This window comes from Pipra filicauda, unplaced genomic scaffold, assembly GCF_003945595.2.
Source record: "Pipra filicauda isolate LSUMZ 115617 unplaced genomic scaffold, ASM394559v2 scaffold335_size1511353_pilon, whole genome shotgun sequence".
Taxonomy (NCBI): domain Eukaryota; kingdom Metazoa; phylum Chordata; class Aves; order Passeriformes; family Pipridae; genus Pipra; species Pipra filicauda.
Window position 1 is genome coordinate 781,447 of NW_024104460.1, and position 16,633 is coordinate 798,079.

Consider the following 16,633-nt stretch of genomic DNA (forward strand, 5'->3'; position numbering starts at 1 on the left):
CAGTTCCCAGGCTGAGTTCTGGGTTGCAACCCCTGAGCTCTCTGCTCTGCTTGGCTGTTGACCTGGCTCTGGCTGAACACTTGAGTCCTTAGTGCATGGATTTTCTCCCGCTGTTCTTAATGCTCAGACCAGGCACATCAAAGGTCCATCTAGTCTCATGTCTGTCTCTGACAGTAGCCACGTGTCAGCACTTAGGGAGGTGTTTGAGAACAGGACACAAATGCTGTGGTATTTCCCAAATACTCTGCTAGTCCTTTGCCTAGTCAGATTATAAATTCTTCAGAATGGAGACAAAAATCCTACACTGTGCTTCTACAACAGGATCCTAGTCAATTTTAAGGCCAAGTAGTGTTTGTATCTTATAAAAAATGTTAATTAGTGGCCTGTGACTGAAAATTGGGATTGGGTTCTCAGCAACATGTTTGTTGCTGCTGCTTTCAGACATGATGGGAGAGTCATTTCCATGCTCTAAACAATTTACTGCTCCATCCCCATTACAGGGATTAACACAGACAGTGGTAGCAAGGACCTCCACTGAGCGACCAAAAGTGTTACAGAGGATAACCATATAACAGGAAAGTCAGTTAACAGCTAGTAGATGCTGGTGTTACCTTCCAAGGCACAGAATTATAGCCTGCCACTTGCCTTTTGTAGGTCACCTTTCACAGTGTTACAGACCCACATTAAAATGACTTGTGATTAACAATAGAGCAAGGCTTAGTGCCTCTTTATCACTCTTCAGTGAAAGGAGGGTCTTCTCTTTAATATTGTAGAAAAACCTTTGTGATTAAGATTTCAGAGTAGCTACAGAAGATTTGCATCACTGAAAAGAATTGCTCAGTTTATGTTTTGACACAATTCAGCTCACCGTTTGCATTATTCACAAACCTGACAAAGTCTATTTTTTATAAAATGTTTTTTGTTTTGTTTAGTTTTGTTTCACACACACTATAGTTAATGCTTCCTCTGGTCTGTTACCTGTCTGGGTTAACCTTTGCAGCATAAATGCTGTATTAAAACATCTGAAGAAGCAAGTATTTCTAAAATGCATTTTTAAAAGCAGGTCAGTGGTGTGGCTTCCATAGGATATACATTTTAAAAAATGTTAAGATAAAATAAATATGATCACAAAAAAGGAAGACACTGAGAAGTGAACACTTGGGAAAACTTCCCCTGGAAGTAGATGGCTTGTTTGGGATCTCTACAGCTGTGTTTATGCTGGTTAAAAAAAAGAAGGAGGGGAAAAAAAAGGCAAGGGGAGAAAAAAATGAGGGGGGGGGGAAGAGAAAAAAATGTTCTAGAGGCTTAAGTATCACCTAAAGGACAAGAATCTATAGCTTAAAGGATAAAAGCAAGAAACTCACATCCTCATTGCTACCCTCTCCAGAGCTGATTTGTTTTGTTGAGATCCAGCAGGAACAGTCAAAAACAAAACTTGGAGCACCAGAAGCCGAGCAGTGCCAGCTGTTGTCGAGTCACCTGAAACTCAGCTCCTGGCCCCTGGTAGTCCAAGAGTGTAGGTGTGTCCCGTGATACCTGAGACAAGACTTGAATTCATTTGGAGGAGTGGGAGTTTGGGGCATACTCCATCTTAGAATCATTGCATTGTTTAGGTCAGAAAAGACCTCTAAGATCATCGAGTCCAACCATTAACCCAGCACTGCCAATCCACCACTAATCCATGTCCCCAGGTGCCAGATCTGCATGTCTTTTAAATACCTCCTAGGATGGTGACTCAACCACTTCCCTGGGCAGCCTATTCCAATGCTTTACAATACTTCTGGTCAAGAAATTTTTCCTGATATTTAATCTAAACCTCCCCTGGCACAATTGGAGGCCACCTAGGCCTCTTGTCCTACCACTTTTTTGCCTAGGAGAAGAGACTAGTCCCTATCTGTCCAAAACCTCATTTCAGGCAGTTGTAGAGAGCGACAAGCTCCCCCTTAGCCTCCTTTTCTGCAAGTTAAACACCCCCAGCTCTTTCAGCTGCTTCTCATCAGACTTGTGCTCCAGACCTTTCATCAGCTCAGTTGCCCTTCTCTGGACACGCTCCAGCACCTCAATGTCTTTCCTGTAGTGAGGGGCCCAGAACTGAATGCAGGATTTAAGGTGCAGCCTCACCAGTGTTGAATATGGGGGAAAAGCCAGGTGCAAGTCATCATCCTGCATTGACTCACTGACTCAATGGAATTGTACCAACATCCGCCAAGTGTGAAAGCATCACCCAATTTAGTGCATAGCCTTCAGCAAGGGCTGCACATCATAAGACGGTTACAGCAGGCCTGAAAAAGCCAAGAAGTACTACAAACTGTTCATCTCTGAGTCACAATTTCCTCCATGCCTGGCTCTTTCCTACAGCTAAAGCAACAAATAATCCACATCTCAGGTGCCACATGTACGTACCAAGAAGTGTTGAAGGAGAGATCAGGCTGTGCTCCGGCATGTTACCCTCAGCCTGAAGCAAGTAGGAATGAAGCAGTGCAGCTGTGTAATAAGTTTGGGATTCACCTAATGTTCCAAAAAATAGAGGGCAAAAATATTGTGTCAGGCAGAGCTAAAGCAGACGTACAAACAACTGCTCTGGGGAAAAAAACCACAAATGTATGTATTTCATTAATGCCAATTAAAATGCCTCAATTCTTTTGGAGTATTTAAACATTTTGAAAAATAATATTACAAATAACCTAGAGCAAATTTATAATCTAAGATTTTCTTTGCGAGGAAAGTTTGAAATAATTTCATTTAGAAAGAATAACCAACTCGTGGAGCTGGTGATTATACATCACCATCTTTGATTGCTGCTTCTTTACTTACCAGTTATAAGGTTAAGGATCACAACTGAAACTGAACTTTTGAAGAAAATTGACCAAATTGTCAAGATTTGGGAAATCTATAAAAATTATGAAGGGTAATGATTTTTGATCTTCTAGAGAACTGAAAATTGCTTAATGGGACAAACTGAATGTTTAATCTATAAGTACATTAAAAAATTGTTTCTCCCTTACAGAGCACATTAAGATGACCTTTCTCATAGAATTCACAGTCTTGCTGCTCAGTGTTCACATGGAGTTGCTCAAGTTACCCAGATTGCTGTATGACATTTCTCCACAAATTTTAGTTTGCGAAGATCTTCAGAATCTTCTCAAAGTGAAGATACTGCAGTGATGAAAACTGTTAGTATCATTGCTTTCACAAAACTAAAATTGTATTCTTAAACTGCTTAATGGTGTTCTTTTAATTCATTGGATGTATTGCTCCTGTTCCTCAACTGAATACCAAATTAAGAATTATCTCTTTGTCTTCTTTTTTTCTGGAGTGCAGTTATTGTTTTATATCTGGGAAGAATGGAAAGAAAAGAAAAACCACAAACAGTGAAAAGCCAAATCAATTGCATAGTGTAGCATTTACAGGCTGGTCTTAGATCTTCAGATCAGTATTGGCAGTAGTTTATTTAGGAAGTACTTTCTGGACTTACTGACCTGGGGTATAAAATTTTAAAATCCTATCAGTGGACCATGTAGTAGGAATCATGAAGAAAGTGTATCCATAACAGAACTGTATGCATGTAATCTGTCTACAATCTGGAGATATTTTATTTATGTGCCTGCTCTTAAATGTCCAATTGATGAGTCTCTAGTGATCGAGATTACTGTAACTCATACCCAGCATGTAATTTATAGTGCAATCCGGTCCTGCTTGTTAAGTTCCCAGATCATGAAGGTTTCTTCCCCTTCTACCAGCTTGGCATTCAAAGCCTTGATCTGGGAAATGTTACTCCGCTGTTCTCATTACAATATTCTGTTGGCATGAACTGCCTTCTAATATGGGGGGAAAAGAAAGTCACCATTAGCAATCAAGCATATTAGCAATGGATTGGTAATGAGTTTATCCAATGTGATGGTCTTCCCTTCCTTCCATTTTGCCTAACTAAATACAAACATGAAGTGGACCCTCCAGTTATATGTAAGCAGTGGATGAAGACCATACCTTCCTTAGCCCTGGAATACACATCCAGCTCTGACCCTCCCTGAAGTGAATAATCAGTGAATCTTTTATGACTGAATGAGGAAGTGTCTTTAAAATGAACCCAAAGCCACTTGCCTTTCATGCCATTTTTCTCTTCGTCTAATATCAGACAAGTATCTCTCTAGACTTAGGAGTAACAGACGGATCTATCTGACTGCATCTTCATTTCTTCAAAGCAACCATTTACGGAAGCCTAATCAGATCTGATGACAAGATGAACTCTGGCTAATGCCCAAGTTCCCCACCTGCAGTACTGTATTGAGCTCTGGGGTCCCCAGCATAAGACAGTCATGGACCTGTTGGAGTGAGTCCAAAGAAGGCCATGAAGGTGCTCAGAGGGTTGGAACATCTCTGCTATGGAGACAGGCTGAGAGAGCTGAAGTTGTTCAGAGAAGAGAAGGCTCCAGGGAGACCTTTGAGCACCTTCCAGTACCTAAAAGGGCTACAAGAGAGATAGAGAGAGACTTTTGACGGGGGCATAGAGTGACAGGACAAGGAGTAATGGCAGTTTTAGATTAGATATTGGAAAGAAATTCTTTCCTGTGAGGGTGGTGAGGCACTGGCAGAGGTTGCCCAAAGAAGTTGTGACTGCCCCATCCCTGGAAGTGTTCAAGGCCAGGCTCGATGGGGCTTTATGCAACCTGCACATTGCAGGGGTGTTGGAACTAGATGATTCACAAGGGTACAAAAGCAAACAGTTATTTCTGTTTCTGTGTCCCTCATACACAAGAGAGGGATGAAGAAGATAATTTTCTGTAGCCTGATGAAGTCAGGTGAGTGAGGCTTCCACTCAGGGATAACAGAAAGTTGAAGAGGGCTTTCAACCACTTCAGGAAGTGGATCCAGTCATCCAGTGCAGTGACTCAAGGACCTAAGGAAGCAAAGAGGGCAGAGAACTGCATTTTGGTATGAACAAAGTCTGCACTCTGTTCTGCTACGGAGATGGCATGAGAAAATATGAACAGAAGTTGTGTTACAATTTTTTGTGAAAGCGGTTGGGTCACCTTCAGGAAAATCCTATGGAAAGGCCTCAGTCAGAGTTAAACTGAATCCTTTTCCATTTTCCTGACTGCTTTCTGAGGCTGTCGTTTTGCACTTCTGCAACATAGCCCAGGTGTTGTCACATCCATCACGCCTCTTCTTCTGCACTGTGAGTTGGCCAAAGACAGAAAAACAGTGCCAAGTAACCCTCCAGTGTAATTCCAGCCCTATAATATTAATTCGCTTGTGTAATGTGCAAAATAAACAGTCTGAATTGCTATTTACCATTTTTACATGGGTCATACAGCAGCTTCCCTCTCCCTAGAAAGCAGTCCTTGGTAAGTGGTAAGCCCTCATAATGATAAAAAAAAAGAATTCTTTTCATATGCATTGAGACTTGCATTGTGAAGAGACAGAAGAGTCAATTTGCCTTCAGTCATTTATTACCATAACTCATTGCAGAGCTCAAGTGGGTCAGCTAATGTTATCACTGAGCATTGTGATGGGTAGGAAAGTTAGTGCTGGCTTTGTGTCCCAAAGGCTTTTAGGAGACAAAAGCAAATCAGCTAAAGAAATAAAATAATATGCTGATGAAAATATCTTTTTTTAGCTGAGGGTCACTACATCTGGCAGATATTGTGGGGGCCATTTTTTTTCATGAGCAGTACAGTGAATTTTGCTTGGAGGAAGCCAAGTGAATCCAGGTCAATTTGATTACAACAAAATAAAATAGGCTTTGGGTATGCTGGAAAAAAAATTTGCCCCAGTCCCTAGTTGTAAAGGGCACAAAATTTCACAAGCTTGTGCAGGTTAAAGCCTGAAGAGCAAGGCTGCAGCCACTTCCAAGTTATTTAAATATCCCCAATTATTTAAAGTTATTTTTATCTCTGTTTCTGTGGCAGAATTCTGAAGCCATCACTGGAATCACTCAGTATTCACAGCAGTGTAAGAAGGATCCATAACCTGTCATGTTTGCAGCATGACTGGATGTAAAACACCATTGCCTGTCCAGATCAAACAAGGTCAGATTATTAAAATACAAATCAATCTGTTATTGTTTAATGTGCTGCTCCCTGTGACTTGCATACATGACTGACCAATAGAAGCACATCATATTGTGTGCAAGTCATTTTAGGTAAAGGTGGCTCATCAGCAATGAGATGGTTAAGGGGTCTGCACATTTTTCGGAGGATGGTAGAAAAAAGTAAAATGTGATTGACCTTCCTGGAAAGAATCGAAGTCAAAAATATAATGAGGTAATGAGGTATTTATTAAAAATACTCCTTCACACTTTCATAGCTCAGCTCATATGACAAATGACAGCCAGCTAATCCTCCTATGCACTTAGCAAAGCAGTTATGTAAGTGCTGTCCCCATTTAGTAGGTGGGGAAAGAAAGGCAGGAAAAAAAAAAAACAATCAATCTCATAACAACAGAGGGAATTCATGCAGGAACTGGAGTCTGCAGGAATTTCACTTTTCCCTTTACGTTACTCTTACATGTACAGGATGTTCTGTTAGTGGTGACTTCTGAGATCTGTTTTTGTCTCATTCTTTCTTCTCTGTCTTAAGTGACCTGATTTTATCTTTCTTAACATGAAGAGAGGCTCAGCAGCATCTCTTGTTTGTGTGCATACAGAGGCTTAGAGAAGCGCTTCAAATGTGGGGCATCTGTTGTTGTAACCCTTCCCTGGCCATGATGCTTCCTTCCAAAAAATGCCCAGATCCATCTGCCTGGCAAATCCATCAAAGGGGTCGGTCAGAAGGGGAAAATACAAAGTTGGGCAAACTGATCATATGTGAGCTCATCCTATATCAGGGGTTTCCTTAGAGGCTTGGAAGTTCTGTAATTTCTCAAAAATTACCTCCATAATTTCAATAAAAATCATAGTATCATTTTCTATCACATCTACGGTCAGCCTGTTTTCTCTCTTCCTCTTCATGTGATTATTTCATCCTGAAAATTTTCATGATCAAAACTCTGCTGCTCACTGCTCCTTGTAGCAAGGTGTAAACACCATGCTGGCATCTTTGAAGGGTTTAGGAGTCTTTATTCTGCAAGCGTGAGTGAGGCAGAGCAAAAGAGGTTGTTATACACTGCTGTCGTGGTGCAAATGAGGAATTCTCACCCAGGTCACATGCATTTGATTCTCCATCATAACTTTCAAAGAGGGGTTGTACCTCGTGCAGGGATTCACTTACCTGTTTGCATGTGCTTCACCACATTTTTAGATTACCCTTCACACATGGAATCATCCAGCTTGATGAAGTGTAAGCTCAAAGGAGCTTTCTAGACATAATGTGCCTTATCAACCAGCCAATTTTTGCCACATACATTCCCAAAATCCCCTTTTGCTTTATCAAGCATCTTTGGTTGTTAAACCAAAGGCGGTGGTTTAGCTTAGGAGCCTATTTGGAGAGGCATCATGTAAGGGAAAGGTGTCAGATGCACATTCCCTGCCAAAGTGCTTTTGAACTTATCTGTCCTGTGTAACTGATGGGACAGAGCTCTGGGTTGCTTCAGTTTTAAAGATAACGCTGGATCTCTTTTCCTAGAACAAGCATAGGAGGAGGTGCTTGGGAAGTTGCCATGAGTTCGACCAAGTCTAGGAGTCAAATGACTCCTAGGTAGTTGAACTTGGAGCTGGATGTGAAGAAAGTCCTGAGCAGAACCTGCCCGCCCAGCCTTCATGCAAAGCACAGGATCCTAATCTTTTCCATCCGTGTTATTTTACTGTTGAAAGACAAACGTAAAAAAGGTAGCTTGGGGTTGCATTGTCTTAATCAAGGACTTGGATGGATCTTCAAAGTCCCAAGTCTTGAAAGTACCTCTCTGCAGCTGGACCTAATGCTTGCAATGAAATTAATGTAGAACTGGTGCCCCAGTGTTGAAAATGTGGAATACCTGCCTTTCACTGTCACACAGATGTAGAACTGGTATTAGAGCAGAATTCAATGAAATTTATATAGGCATTAGGCAAATCCCTGTTTAATAGGTTACAGTTTTGAATTTACAGGCTACAAATAAGAAAAATCTTTAAGACCTGACATCTAGACCGGAGAGTTTTTCTTCTGACGTTTGCTGTGGATTGAGAGGCTTGATCCGCTCCCTGTGCTGCCAGCCAGAGAGGGCAAATGAGTTCTACACTGGCCAGATATTTTCATCCTGCCTCTGCAGTGTTTTGTTCTCCAAGGACTAATTGCTAGTGTGATCCAAGCAAGAAAAGGAAACTTTCTGCAAACACTGCTATCTCATCACGAACTAGCCTCAGGCTGAAATTGTAGCCCAGAATAGACAGAAGAGTGGTTTGGGTACCTGACACAGGCTTTCACTGCTTTATGAGATGCCACAAGGTGTTCCAAAGGATGGACATGAGATGGGCAACAAGCTGTGGGATACCCCAGGAGATCTCAAACAGGACTAGAAGCCCCTACTTAGGCAAGTGAGTAACTCTTTTGGAGTTTTGCTGTTGAACTCATCAAAGCTAAGATTTTTTTTCTCAGCATGTGAATCACATAAAAATATGGCATAAAATAAAAATATATGGCATAAAATCTGACTTTCAGATAGAAGCAAATTTATTTTAGACTCTGTAGTTTTGGAATAATTTCCTCATTATCCTCAGCCACTCTGGGAAAGGCAGGGTGGGGTCTGAGTGCATGGAGGGATGGTTTTGTGAAGCTGATGGAGGGTGTTGAGCTAACACCCCCAGTCTCCCCAGACTGCTGTCTGACACCTCATTCATCTGAAGACCTCTGAGCATATAAGGTCTGTAATAAACAAAGGGGGTCTGTCTCGTGCCTCTGGGTTTCCAGTGGCTTATTAAAGATTGGATTGTTTAATGTTATCTTTTAATGTAGAGATATTTCTGTGGATAGGGAGACTCCTGCTTCAATGTAAAAGAAAGAACAAGGCTTTCATGTTACTTGTTTAAACCATCGAGCAGTGATGTTTTGTTGTTTGACATGCCATTGCTTCTTGCTCTTTCTAACCAGTCCCATTTTTTCATTCCTTGTGGTTAATTATTGCTCTCATTCTCTTTCCGGCACATCTTCTGCTGTGTTACTGGATCCATAGGGGAAAAGTGACTGAGGGAAATAAGCACAGGACCAAGGAGCAGAGAATTAACTGTCCCCGTGGGAAGCTTGAGTTACTAGATGCCACATATGCACATTTTCATTGCTAACAGTGAAGGAAAAGTTGACAAAGAGCTCGTCACAAAGAGCAGAATACAGAGGAGCAGAAAAAAATTCAGCAAGTAATTTGTATTGCCTACCCATGACAGCCCAGTGCATGCAGTTCACATTCAATTATTACTTTTTATTATTCATTATTTGCATTACGGTAACATCCACATGTACCAGTCAGGACTGCAGCAGCATTGTGAGACATTCTACTCCAGCAAAGACTAGTAGTTTTTAGCAGTATAACTATGTCATCCAAGAATATAAATATTCTACTAAAATAACTATATACTGTTACAATCCAGAGTATTACATCACAGCAGACCTGCCTTTCATTTTTCAGCTTATTCCCCTTCACACACAGAAAAGATATGATGCAGGTGTAGACATTTTTCTGTTGTTTTGACTATAGCTGCAGCAGCTTAATGCTGTTATAGTTTCAGGCAACATCAGCCCACAGATAAATGCATGTAAGACAGACCCTGTCCCAGAAGGCATCATGCCTCAGCAGACAACAAGTGAGAAAGGAATCAGAGGCATAAAGGAGTCATTATTCTGTTTAATGGTGGCAGTGGGCAAGGTGCAGGTGTCATCCCTGAATCTGGACTGGCATTTGCCTGCTAGAGTAAGATCCAAACTATTGTTCACACTAATTCCATGCCAGTGTCAATGCAGGTCTCCTGAAGTTAATGAAAAGTGAGAGTAATACCATCTAGGCCCCACATGACTAAAGGTCTGGTTTGTTCTTTGCAGTTTTGGGGAGTAAATGTATGAGGAGCTTCTCAAAGAGTAGCTGGCTGGAACGTTAGTTTTGCAGCCTGAAGAACACTTATAGTCTGATCCACCTTGAAGAGTGTCTTGGGCATCTTCTTCCCAATCACCAAGTAAAACAGAAATAAGAAGGAATTCGGGTCCTGTTACAGTTTGATATAGTTTCTACCACATTTGACAACTTGGTTTCAACCTGTGACAAGAGATGCTCCAAATATTGTGAGACTCAATGCTCTTGCGGAATTTTCTTCAAGGCTCAGTGTGACAAATACTAAAGTAGACAACTTCTGATGACTTTTTCTTCAAGATTTTAATGCAATGACTCTGAGATAAGCTTTTGGGCAGCTCTAGAGCTTGTTGCTCTTTCAACTGGGATGGCAACTTTTTTGTAAAGCAGATTACTCAAGACTGGTAACATGGTCTTTGCAGCATGTGGCCTTTGTTAATGCTTCATATATCCACAAAGCTTTGTGCTTGAGATAAATTCCTTTATATCCATGTTCTCAGAATACTGTCTTTTAGGTTGGCACCAATGACACAGCACTTATTTGCAGTAGGTGTAGAAATATAGAAAAAGTCTGAACAAAGCAAATTATCCTATCAATTCCCAGCAAAGATGCCAGTTTGGAACACTGACCTCTAAATTTTGCTGAATTTTGGGGATGTTTTGTTCAAATACATTTATGAAAGCAGAAAATGCTGATTTATAAACTTTTGGTGGCTATGTAGAATATTTCTACGTATCTATATTTTTTAAATACAGATACTTCTGTCTGTACATAGAGATGCATCAAAGCATATCTATTATCTCATTTTGTCACTTCCTGATTGATTATGATCTCCATAGTCCTACTCAATACATTCTGTAGATTTAAGAAGCTTTCTGATCTGAACTGTAGTCTAAAGTAGAGATATAAATGTCAGAGCCAGTGGTAGCTGGTATTTGACAAATATGAGCGAGAAAATTTCTGCTATGGATTTAAAGCTGGGAAAGTAATGGGTTGAACTACTAAGGTATTGCATTGAGTTGAGCTAAATTGCTCCTCTGGTGAGACACTTGCATGTGATGTTTTAAAATATGTCAGGAATGCATGATAAAGACATGCTATTGGGTATAAGCAGTTACAGGACCAAAGAAAGGCAAATCATCGATGGGAGAACAATTGTCATGATGTCATGAAAATAAACAAATGACTGCAAAAAGAACTGGGATCATAATCTTCAGAGTGAACTGCTTGAGTACTGGAAACCTCCTGAGATGCCAATATGCTAGTGCTGCTCAGTATTATAGCTCGGGAAAGAAAAGCTTATATAGAAACATCTGATGAGCATCAGATTCATCACAAAAGTGTCCCTGGTCATGGGAAAAAGAGAGAAGTGCCGGAACAACTGCTTGTGACTAGTAGATGATCAACGGTATCCTTTATTAGCTGAACTGGAAAACTGTGGGCTAATGTGCCTGGAAATAATGTACAGTGTTCATTTAATGTAGACAGGAAACAAATCCATGTATCTATCCTGCTTCCCAGTTGGTGCTCTGTCTCTAGGCAAGATTGACCCTTTGCCTTCTTGTTTTGTCAGCAAAGTGGACAATCACTGGGCTATTCATGTCATCTGTTAGTTAAATATTAGTTTTGTACCTTAGTTTATCTGGAAATGTCTGCATTAACTAGCAGAGGATTTAGGCTCCCCATTTTAGGCGCTTTGTGTTGCTTGTAAGTAGGCATTAAAATATTCTGAAGTGTTTTATATGAATTCTCGCTGTGTTTGTTGTGATCACCTTCTGCATATGGCCATCCAACCAGGAAAAAGTTGCCTGAAATCTCCCCTTACTATGCTTTAAATTGCCTTGGTATGATGTGAGTATCTCCTAGTCTGCTTGCAAACGTCCTTGGTTGGTGTTTCTCACTGATGCTCTGATAACCATCATCGAATACTGGGCACTTTCAGGTCTATGACTATTATGAGAGCACTACTGTCAAGAAAGGAAATACTGTTTGAGTACCATTATTTGGCTATGGAAACACAACCAAGCAGCTGGACATTTGTAGAGACCCACCTACTGTTATGAAGATTACTTATATATGTATATATATATATATATATATATATAGTCTTTATCCTGGCTTCCCATTAACTTCCCTAACTGTGGGCTGTGGTGGGACCACAGGCAGTTGTTGATCTTTCTTTCCAGAGCACATGATATGACACTGTCAGCAGAACAGGACAAAACTTGTTACCCAGATCTGGATCCTTTCAAAGGATCTATATCACCAGCTCCTAGAAAAAGGGAAGGGGATGGAAAGGACTGAATATGGGCATTGCTGTATTAAGTAGAAGACAGTATCATTACAAAGTTTCATCTGTGTTTGGCGTCATCTATCGAGTCTGAACTTTGCACAACTGAGTTTTGAACTGATGTCTACTGAGTGGTGTATCTGTACTCACTAGACATAAGAACCCAAACCCTGTTTCAAGTACCAGGGTGCTAGATCAAAGAATGCCTTACTTACAATTTACTTTTAAAGTTAGTAGCAATTATGCTATCTTTCTCTTCCTTGGATAGTCTGTGCTGTACCACAGGTCAGAGCCGCTTTTCATCACATGCTAATTTAACTAAAAAGGTTTCTGCTGGATTAGGTGAGGTACAATGCACGTGGGAGGAGAGGTCATGTATCTATAAGTGCTGTGGTTAAGAAATATTTCTGGATTTCAGACTCATTTGGGGGCCACTTAATTTCCAAAATAAGCTTCTCAGAGTCTCCATACATAATCTGCACACTCTACAAGCAGACAGGGATCAGCTCTTCACTCCACAGCCTGAAACGCCTGAGGCTCTTGTCTCTGCTTATATCCATTAGAGGTAAACCAAGGCTGATTATAGGGAACACCATACTTCTGATCATGTCAATGAGCATAGCTAGCAAGTGTTCTGGGGGCAGATGCTCATCTCATTTGCATTGGTGCAAATCAAGAGTAATCGAGTTATTCCAGATTGAGAGCAGGCAAACTGCCTTAATAGGATTTTCTGTCTCAATAAAGATATTATTGAATTCAGCCAGTGACTCTGTTTTGACACTGTTTTTCTTGGTTTTTATGCTGATATACACTGTTTAGCATTGGTTCACAGCAAAGTCCACAGTGTGTGCGAAGACAAGGACACTTGAGAAGGAATTTGTTTGAGCCAGAGTTCTGAGACCACTTGTTTGCGGATAGGGTGTTCAGCAGTTGCTCCTAAAACAGACTGTTTCTAGCAAGTCACGTACCTGTCTGCTGGCTCTAATCAAACCGGGGCTCAGGGGAAACCAGTAGCCTCATGTGCTGTGGTCACTCATCAAAAAAATGGGTGGGGAGAAAAGCATCCCATGCTGCAGAATGACATTAAGCTTAGAGATAAAAGGCACTCTCTAAAAAAAAAGCCCAAAAAACAAAAAGAAAAGAAAACAAAACAAAATCAAACAAAGAAAAGGACCAGCTTGAAAAATTATTTAAAAACACAAAATGCTTCACATGACCCTTTAAGACAACAAGACAACATAAGCCTCCTTTTTATTTCCTGCCTATTTCAGCCTGTTCCTGGTCAAGAACGCCACAGCTAATAATTGTGTCAGAAAACTTTCCTGTCTGAAAATGATCTCTTCCTAATGGATAGATGATTCCATATGGTTTCATATGTCAGAGATGGAGAGAGAACATATTGGGCGACTGGCCACAGCTGGCAGTTCGTGTTAGTGCCATATGGATAAATATGCAAGCTCTCCTGCATTGTGTATTTCAAGCAAACCATTTATCTAAACAGGTGCTGACCCACTGGGAATGCTTTTTTATGGTCAAGCTTGCAGCATGCAGCGACACAAACTGCTCTGTTCACCCCTCCTATTTCTGCAGTGCAAACCCACATTTATGTATCGTTTACCTCCATTCTGTGTAACTCCATTGATGTCCATAAAAGCACACCTGGGCAGACCCTTTGTAAATGAGACCTGAATCTGGCTCACTGAACTGTGTGGATATTATAAGACCAGTCTCCTAAATCCTCTTTGGGAATCAGTCTGTGATATTCACTTCTAATATATATTACTATATCATATGCAGGGGATTAAAATCACCCCATTTATGAGGCTATATAAATAAAGAATTAGACTTTCCACCTCCTTCAGCTACTGTGCTCTGTCCCTGATTACAGCTGAAATTTTTACACTCCTTTCCTCTCCATGCTATAATTGCCTCTTTGTCTAAACATGCTTCATTTTGGAATTCCTCTCACTTACATTCCTAATATATGTGGTTCAAGGTACTTGCTGACTGATTTATGCTAGTCTTGTGTGGCTCCCTTGGAAATGGAGCAGAACACATTCCATCCACCTGCGTAATAAAACCAGCTGGTGCAGGGTGGAAGCACTCAAACTGCAGCAGAAATAAAATTCATCTAAGTTTTGACTCAGTTATCTGTCCATCCACCAACTCTTCTGATTGTCTGTGGTATTAAAATCATGCCTAGGGAGCAAACCCTTGTGAAAAAAAGTCACTAATTATGCTGTTTATTCTAGATTTCTGTGTCACGGCCAGAAACAAATACTGGGGTGAGGGAAAAGGCTTTGTCTGCATTTCTGAGCAAGTATTTTTATAAGAGTGCAGCCCTGTTAATATGGTTCTAACATCCAGAAAATTTTAATATCACATAAACCCTCTGGGCTGCTTCTAGAATCATTGAATCACAGAATGGTTTGTGTTGGAAGGGACCTTTAAAGGTCATCTAGTTCAACCCCCCTGCCATGGGCAGGGACACTTTCCACTAGATCGGGTTGGTCAGAGCCCTGTCAGCCTGACCTTGAATGTTTCCAGGAGTGGTGCATCCACCACCTATGTGGGCAACCTGTGCCAGTGTTTCACCATGCTCATTTCTTTCTATCTACTCTAAATGTACACTCTTTTAGTTTAGATCCATTGCCCCTTGTCCTATAACTACAGGTCTTACTAAACTGTCCCCATCTTTCTTATAAGCCCCCTTTAAGTACTGAAAGGTTGAAATAAGGTCTCTCCTTAGCCTCTTTCCATCTGCTTTACAAGCAATGTAAATTGTTACCTCTTTATCAGAGAAGGATACAATTCCTATGAGAGCAAATTTAGTCAGTTTGGGGTTAGACCAATCTATAGTCCAAAGCTCAGATAAGTAATTTCATTAATGAGGTTTGAGTTGGATTTTCCATTTACAGCTATACAAACCCCATGGTGGGCAAAGGGGCAGAGAGTTAGTTTGGACAGGAAATTCAGGAATTCAGAAGTGGTTGTAGGAATAAGCCTGAGAGTCACACCATGCTTTCCCCTGCTCAGCGCTTTCACATCAGTAAGAGTTCACTTGTCGTTCCTTGGGAAGTGAGAAAACAGGTAAGACTCAACCCAGCTCTTAATTCTTGTCTCCCATCATCTTCTTTGCTGTACCCACATCTGATGTGCCTGGTCTCTCACTTCAGTTCATTTGTGCTCATCTATTCCAAACAGTACTTAAGCTCTCATAGCATAACAGCAATAAGGCAGCCGAAATAGCAAGTTCTCAGCTGTGTTTGGTGCACACTGTGCCGCGGGAGATTGAAAAGAAAATCAGAAAGTACGTGATGAAGATTAATATGATTCTGAACTGCTGCGTAAAAGACTGAGTCCTCTTTGTGCCTCTTATCTGCTGTTTGAAGTACCATTACTTAAGCTTGGTGTTAGGGGGGGGATGAAAATAAAAAGTCTTTCTCAGGGGATGTGAGAAGCCATTTCAAAAGGCGATGCCTCTCCAGTAAATAAAGCACAAATGTTACAGGTCAGCACTGAAATGGTGAATGAGATGGAGTTTCACCCAAAAGAAAACTTATTCAACCAGGAGGCTTTCAAATCTCCTCGCTGAGATAAAGAAGATCAAAGTGTTTAAACACGTTGATCCACTACTAAGGAAAATTTAGTGCTGGCAACAGACAGCAGCTGCAGTATAGCTGGCGTGTCTAAACTCACAGCAGGGGACTAATTGCTCCTATGGATGTAGGTTTTCTTTACAAAACCAGGTCTGAAGGAATGTCATTGTCATTCACAGAATTATGGAGATCTATTGATAAGAAATAAAATGCCAATCTATACAGGAGGGACAGAGTGCTGGAAGCTGAGCACGGGGGATGCATGAGGATTCTTTGCTTTTATTCAACCTGTATTGTGCAGGGAAAGATCTCATCAATTTACTCAATATTATAACATTAGCTTCACACCTTCCTTGGTAATTAAATGAGGAAGAGTAGCTCAAAGTCAAACCATAATGCCATTTGTAAAACATATTGTTCTGAGAGGAAGCCTGGATAGAGGGGCTATTGCCATCAGAGAATTGCAAATTTTCCATGAAAATGGAAACATTTATATTTATATATAATATAAATATATTTTTTTAAACAAATTATTTTTATACAAATTATTAACTGGGCAGGGAGTATAGGATAATAAGTCTGGTTATAAAAAATCATTCATTGAACTATTCCTGAATTCAGTGAACTATTCCTGATACAAGCACAGCTGTAAAGATGCTTGTGACAAGTCGGGTAAAGAGGCTGTTATGGCATCTCATTAAACAGGCTCCTTCTTGCCATCCCAACACGTGACAGAGGGCATGTTCCTGTTTTATTAAGGGACTGAGTAGAAAG

The 16,633-nt window shown here is 40.7% G+C and overlaps 1 protein-coding gene across 13 annotated transcripts in view; it reads left to right on the forward strand.

Annotated features, from left to right (window-relative positions):
• Window positions 1–16,633, forward strand: part of TENM4 (teneurin transmembrane protein 4) — a 750,083-nt gene that overhangs the window by 321,055 nt on the left and 412,395 nt on the right. The window contains exon 1 of one of the 13 annotated variants that reach the window (XM_039384002.1): window positions 5,952–6,029. The exons of the other annotated variants lie outside the window; for them this stretch is intronic. The gene's annotated coding sequence lies outside the window, so the exon portion shown is untranslated. Of the gene's footprint in view, window positions 1–5,951; window positions 6,030–16,633 lie in introns of those variants that run through there. 13 annotated transcript variants of the gene reach the window in all.